This window comes from Oncorhynchus masou, unplaced genomic scaffold (genome assembly GCF_036934945.1).
Source record: "Oncorhynchus masou masou isolate Uvic2021 unplaced genomic scaffold, UVic_Omas_1.1 unplaced_scaffold_10902, whole genome shotgun sequence".
NCBI lineage: Eukaryota > Metazoa > Chordata > Actinopteri > Salmoniformes > Salmonidae > Oncorhynchus > Oncorhynchus masou.
The window spans coordinates 1,081-8,447 of NW_027000620.1; the positions used below are offsets into that span (position 1 = coordinate 1,081).

The following is a 7,367-nucleotide window of genomic DNA, read 5'->3' on the forward strand; positions in this document are numbered from 1 at the left end:
AAAAATGGTTTCTTTCTTGGTCTTGGGTTGGTGCTCAGAGGGGAGAGAGCGCTTCTGGAATTTGTGGTTAGATAGTATTTCCCGGGTAACTCGATGCGCTGGAAGGGGGAAGGCAGAAGATCCCTCCTCGCCGACAACGCATTGAGACTTCCAGAAATCTTTCCTTCTGAAGACGTTAGAAAGAGGAAAATGGCCTCTAAAGTTACAATCGATGGAGTAAGTTTTGTATAGACAGAATATATGGAACCGTTACGTGTAGCCGCCTAGTAAGCAGAGGGTGCACTGTCTACATTAACATAGAAAATGAAATGTATGTCATTTCAGCTGCAGAAACGGAGAAAGGAGGCATTGGACGACTGCGACAATATTTCTTATCATCGGGGAGTTATTTTTTTGTCACCAGAATGGAATGGTAAATTGTGCATTTTCATGTAAACTTTCAGCAGGTTTATAGCACACAAGTTGACAAGTGTTTGTGTTTACTTTATTGAAACAGCCCAGATTGTGCATTTGCCTTTCTGAACAGTTACGTCATAACCTACTGTGGAACTATTTTTTTCTTCTCAAACAAAGCGTTTTTATGGATACTCACTGATCAGTTATTTCATGTGAAAACTGGACACAACGTCAGAAAGACAGAGGACTACAGGCAATGCCTCGCTCACTGATCTTCTTATACCCATTGTAGGTTTTTCTTTGACACTGCAAAAATGAAACAGACACTGCATCTCTGTGTGTTATGGCTGTTGCTGGTATGGAGCACAGGGGCCTCTGACAGGAGACCCCTCAAAAGGACAATCTTAAGACGAACATCCCTCCAGGGGGGGATTTTTAACAGAACACAAAATGTGCTGAACTCTGACAGTATTGCTCCTTCCGCTGGTGGTATAAATGTATCCCCTATGACGAGCCATCGTGACGGAATGCAGAGAGAGGAGAAAGCTGAGCCTCCAAGAAGAGGAAAAGAACCACCAAGAAGAAGCATGATGCCAAGCAGAAGAAAAGCCCAACAACCAGAGAAACCCATCAACCAGGTTGGCAGTGGCACTGGCACATCTCAAGACAACAGTAAACAAGTGACAGGGAGGCGGTTCAGCCTCAGTCCACACCAGCCCGCACCGTCCCCGGCAGCGCAGGCTCCCTCAACGTCCTGGCCAGCTCGCAGGGAAGAACCGGGTCCTGGTCGTCTCTGCCCCACATGACTCAGACGGTTACTATCGCCTGATGATGACCCTCCTCAAGTCGGACGTCTACTGCCAGATGGCGGAGCGGCACATGCAGATGATAGTGATGTTCCACCAGGAGGGAGAGCGAGGCGGGAAGGTGCGGCGGGTCAACGCCAAGGGACAGGTGACGGAGGAGCCCCTGGATACGGTCCTCATCCCCAGGCTGATGAACTTCCTGAAGCTGGAGGAGGGGAAGTTTGGCATGGTTCTCCTGAGGAAGACCCTCCAGGTGGAGGAGAGGTACCCGTACCCGGTCAGGCTGGAGGCTATGTACGAGGTGATGGACCAGACCCACATGCGCAAGCTGGAGAAGGCCAGGCAGAGGGGCTTCGTGCAGAGGTGCAAGGCGGCCGGTGTTGAGGGCCAGGTGGTTGAGTCTCAGGGCCAGGGGGTATTGACCACGGGGTCAGAGGTCACAGTGAATTCTACAGTGGAGAGGGTGCCAGTGAGGAAAGGGGTGCAGAGACCAGCTCAAGGACCAAAGGCTGTGACAGTTACCACAACCCGACCAACCACAAAACCAACTATGACCACAAAGGCAACCACAATTACAACAAAGCCAACCACAACCACCACAACAAAACCAACAAGAACAAAAAAAACAACTACAACCACAACAAAACCACCACCAACAACAAAAGCAACCACAACCATAACTACAGCAAAGCCAACCACAACCACCACCAGAAAAACAACCACGACCACAACAAAACCAACAACTACTACAACGACCACAAAAGTAACTACACCACAACAAAACCAACAACCACAACAAAAACAACCACGACCACCACTACTATAAAACTTCTACCACCACAACAAAACCAAAACTACAACAACACAACGAACCACAACAAAACCAAAAACTACAACAACACGACGAACCACAACCACAACCACCACAAAACCCACAGTTCCGTCTTGGACCCCCAGACAACACCGCACTGGGGACCTAGAGGTTCCACCACAGACGAATCCTCCTACATCCTCTCAGAGACCCACATAAATGGCATAGATGACGCAGAATCCCACAGAGACCAATATGAAGAAGACACAACCGACGCATACCAAACATGGCCGACAAGTTGTTACCTCTCCAACTCAGCTCACTAACAACAAACCAACTGAAGGAGGAGGAGCTGGGCAGTGAACTCAAGGTTGACTCTGATGCACAGGTGGAAACAGCTTCCCCAAGAAGAGCAAGGTCAAAGCGGCCTGTCAATGCAGAGAGGAAGAAAAAGGCTGATAAATCAGGCAAAAGAGTAAAGCAGACAAGAAAAGGTTGAAGGCTACTAAAGACAGTGATGGGGCTTCTATCGTGGCAGGAGACCAGGGAAGAAGGCCGCTATTAACCAGGAGAAAGAAGCAGACAACAAGAGGCCCCCACAAAACAGCCAAACCTCTTAGTATCCTTTTTTGGACATTTTGAGAAAAGACGACGTCTACTTGTGAGTATTCTGTTGTATTACATAAATGTATTGATTAAATCTGATATGAAGCATGCATATTGGTACACTTGAACAGAATATAACTAAATAGAATGGAATAGAACCGAACAGAATATAATAGGACTGAATAGAACAGAACAGAACTGAACAGAATAGAATAGAACTAAATAGAACAGAACTGAACAGAATAGAATAGATCCGAACAGAATAGACACATGATACAACAGTCACTTTTGTTTCCCTCCCAGGTGATCAGTACTCCAGACGAGGAGAATCCTATGTACACGCAGCAGAGAGATGAGTATCTGGAGCATGTGTGTGAATTGGGCGTCAGAAAATCTCTCTTATCACCATTTTTGGCTCTCTGACCAATGGCACCATGAAGATGGACCATTACCAGGCTGGTAAGTAAAGTTTTGAACTTTTTGTTGCTAATTTTCAATTCTATTTTACTCTGATGACAAGTGTAATACAAGTTTATGGTTACAGAGAAGGATCAGCCTCTGAAAGGCATGAAAGAAGAGGACTTCACAAACCAGCCCCTCATCAGAGCCTTGAGGAATGAGTTGGGACTGATATTTGACGACTACTATATGGTGCTGACCGACTTTGATATGAAAGTGAAGGGTTGGTTGGCCTTGTTTCCCTATAAAGCTTACTGCGGTATAATTACAATGTGTTATTGTATACTGCTACTTAGTATTGTGCATCCTGGATGACCTTCTTATTTTGATGAAAGAGCGTTTAACCTTTCGGTCCTGTGTCTGAGTGAAAATCCATCATATCGGTTGAGCGCTTCAATAACTAATTTTACTGCAGTGAATTGATACAGTATCATCAATAACTCTTTTTCCGCCTAAAGATGGGTGATATGGTTTTCTGTTCCCATTCACAGCAAGAATATGAGGTGCCCATCGCCATGACGGCTGTGTTTGACTACATAGACACATTCTCTTCTCGCATCAAGGAGATGGAACAGCAGAAGAGGCAAGGAGTGACGTGTAAGACAGAAGACAAATCCAAATCTCTGGAGAACTTCCTCTCACGGTACTAGTGGGCTTTTGTTATTATCTAGGACGATGCAATTGCAATATAAGACTGTGTGACTGCAGTTTCAAGTCAACACAACTGACAAATACACTCGCCTAAAACGGACACTGACATCCTGTGTGCTGCTGGTCGAACATGTATATGCAAATAAATAAAGAAATGCATTTGTAACCTTTTTGTTCTTCTCAAAGGCTTGTGGAATGTTGTTTGTCTATATTTGATGTCATTGTTTGTTCTGTGTTTATATTTCTCGAGGTTCCGCTGGAGACGCAGGCTGTTTGTGATCTCCTCCTCTGACGGCGAGAATGGGCTTATCAGCAGCGCTCCTACGCCCTGACGAGCCAGGCCTGCGCAATCTGGGTGAGTAGTGATGTCACACTGTTGTCTCAGGCCTGTACGCCTTGATGATTTCACTGGGGCCCTTAAGTGTTTGTCTTGGCTGCTTCACTCCCATCTGCCGAGATGTTCAGAATGTGTGGCCACACTTTGGTCAACTAGGGTGACCGGTAGCGGAGGGCGGTTAAAGTGTTGGGCCAGTAACTGAAAGGTTGCTGGTTTGAATACCTGAGCCGACAAGGTAAAATCTGCCAATGTGCTCTTGAGCAAGGCTCTTAACCCTAATTTACTCCAGGGGTGCTGTACTACTATGGCTGACCCTGTAAAACAACACATTTCACTGCTCCTATCTGGTGTATGTGACAATAAAACATTATCACATTTTTTTTGCCTGTTACGTTCAAGAGCAGACATATTTCCTGAATAACTCACCAGCTCACTCAGATCCTCAAGCTTATAGAGACAGTGCAGGAGATTTACCTCTCTCAAATGCCACTCCTGAAACACACTGTCCTCATCCCTTGTTGTTACTGTCTGTCACTGTTGGTCCAACGAGCCATGCTGTACAAGCATCAGGATATATCTTTTCAGGAGTTCAAATGAACTACTAACATAACTATTAACAGAAGATAATCTCATGGAATGTCAACTTATTTGTAGCTTGCAGAGTCTGTGCAATTAGTTTTAACTGTTGCGAAATATGTAACTATGCAAACAAACAAAGGGATTTTTGGCGTTTAGCTATAACATGCTTGAATTGTTTAGGTTAGAAAATAGACACCACTCTAAAGCTGGGTTACGATAGAGGTCTCTTGAGACTAAACCAAAATGTTTGGTATTTGGTTTTGAGCCTGTTGTAGACAATGTGGTCAACTACTCATGTTGGTCTCGTACTGATGAAAAACAGGGTTCTTAGTTTGGGAGGACAGGCTATTGTTTAGCTGCCAACACAGTCTTTCTGTGGAGGACATTAATAGTACTGGGATGAAAGATCTGCAAATTAGAAACATTTGTCATTTGGGAAAGGAATCTAGCGAGCACAGTGAAACGAATAAAACAAGACCGTTGAGCTTCAGTTGTATGCATGCACTTTAGTACTTCTACTGGGAAATGTTTCATGGACTCAGTTTGGCCACATTGCAGAAATTGGGCTCTGTCTCTCTTAGACAGAGAGAGAGGTCATTCTGTGTAGTATTATACTGTACCCTCCATTCTGTGTAGTATTATACTGTACCCTCCATTCTCTGTAGTATTATACTGTACCCTCCATTCTACTACCCTGTATAGTATTATACTGTACCCTCCATTCTGTGTAGTAATACACTGTACCCTCCATTCTACTACCCTGTATAGTATTATACTGTACCCTCCATTCTACTACCCTGTATAGTATTATACTGTACCCTCCATTCTGTGTAGTATTATACTGTACCCTCCATTATGTATAGTATTATACTGTACCCTCCATTATGTATAGTATTATACTGTACCCTCCATTCTATGTAGTAATACACTGTACCCTCCATTCTACTACCCTGTATAGTATTATACTGTACCCTCCATTCTGTGTAGTATTATACTGTACCCTCCATTATGTGTAGTATTATACTGTACCCTCCATTATGTGTAGTATAATACTGTACCCTCCATTATGTATAGTATTATACTGTACCCTCCATTCTGTGTAGTATAATACTGTACCCTCCATTCCGTGTAGTATAATACTGCACCCTCCATTCTGTATAGTATTATACTGTACCCTCCATTCTACTACCCTGTATAGTATTATACTGTACCCTCCATTCTGTGTAGTATTATACTGTACCCTCCATTCTGTGTAGTGTTATACTGTACCTTCCATTATGTGTAGTATTATACTGTACCCTCCATTCTGTATAGTATTATACTGTACCCTCCATTCTGTGTAGTATTATACTGTACCCTCCATTCTGTGTAGTATTATACTGTACCCTCCATTATGTGTAGTATTATACTGTACCCTCCATTCTACTACCCTGTATAGTATTATACTGTACCCTCCATTCTGTGTAGTATAATACTGTACCCTCCATTCTGTATAGTATAATACTGTACCCTCCATTCTGTATAGTGTTTTACTGTACCCTCCATTCTGTATAGTGTTTTACTGTACCCTCCATTCTGTGTAGTATAATACTGTACCCTCCATTCTGTATAGTGTTTTACTGTACCCTCCATTCTGTATAGTATTATACTGTACCCTCCATTCTGTGTAGTATAATACTGTACCCTCCATTCTGTGTAGTGTTTTACTGTACCCTCCATTCTATATAGTATTATACTGTACCCTCCATTCTGTGTAGTATAATACTGTACCCTCCGACAGTGTTTACTGTACCCTCCATTCTGTATAGTATTATACTGTACCCTCAATTCTGTGTAGTGTTATACTGTACCCTCCATTCTGTGTAGTGTTTTACTGTACCCTCCATTCTGTATAGTATTATACTGTACCCTCCATTCTGTGTAGTGTTATACTGTACCCTCCATTCTACTACCCTGTATAGTATTATACTGTACCCTCAATTCTGTGTAGTGTTATACTGTACCCTCCATTCTACTACCCTGTATAGTATTATACTGTACCCTCAATTCTGTGTAGTGTTTTACTGTACCCTCCATTCTGTGTAGTGTTTTACTGTACCCTCCATTCTGTATAGTATAATACTGTACCCTCCATTCTGTGTAGTATTATACTGTACCCTCCATTCTGTGTAGTGTTTTACTGTACCCTCCATTCTGTGTAGTGTTTTACTGTACCCTCCATTCTGTATAGTATAATACTGTACCCTCCATTCTGTGTAGTACTGTACCCTCCATTCTGTGTAGTATTATACTGTACACTCAATTCTGTGTATTATACTGTGTTTTACTGTAATTCCTCCATTCCTGCTATGTTATACTGTGCCCTCCATTCTGCATAGTATTATGTTTCAAATTTCCATTCAAATGTAGTATAATACTGTACCCTCCATTCTGTGTGTGTTTCAATGTACCCTCCATCTAGGTAGTATTATACTGTACCCTCCATTCTAATTACCCTGTATAGTTATACTGTACCCTCCATTCTGTGTAGTGTTTTACTGTACCAACTGTAGTGTTATACTGTAACCATTTGCATATTATACTGCACCTCCATTCTGTAGTATAATACTGTACCCTCCATTCTACTACCCTGTATAGTATTATACTGTACCCTCCATTCTACTACCCTGTATAGTATTATACTGTACCCTCCATTCTACTACCCTGTATAGTATTATACTGT

The 7,367-nt window shown here is 42.8% G+C and overlaps 1 pseudogene; it reads left to right on the forward strand.

Moving 5' to 3' along the window:
* The first annotated feature begins 1,081 nt into the window (after positions 1-1,081).
* On the forward strand, positions 1,082-3,544 carry LOC135529097 (coiled-coil domain-containing protein 80-like; annotated as a pseudogene).
* Positions 3,545-7,367: the final 3,823 nt, after the last annotated feature.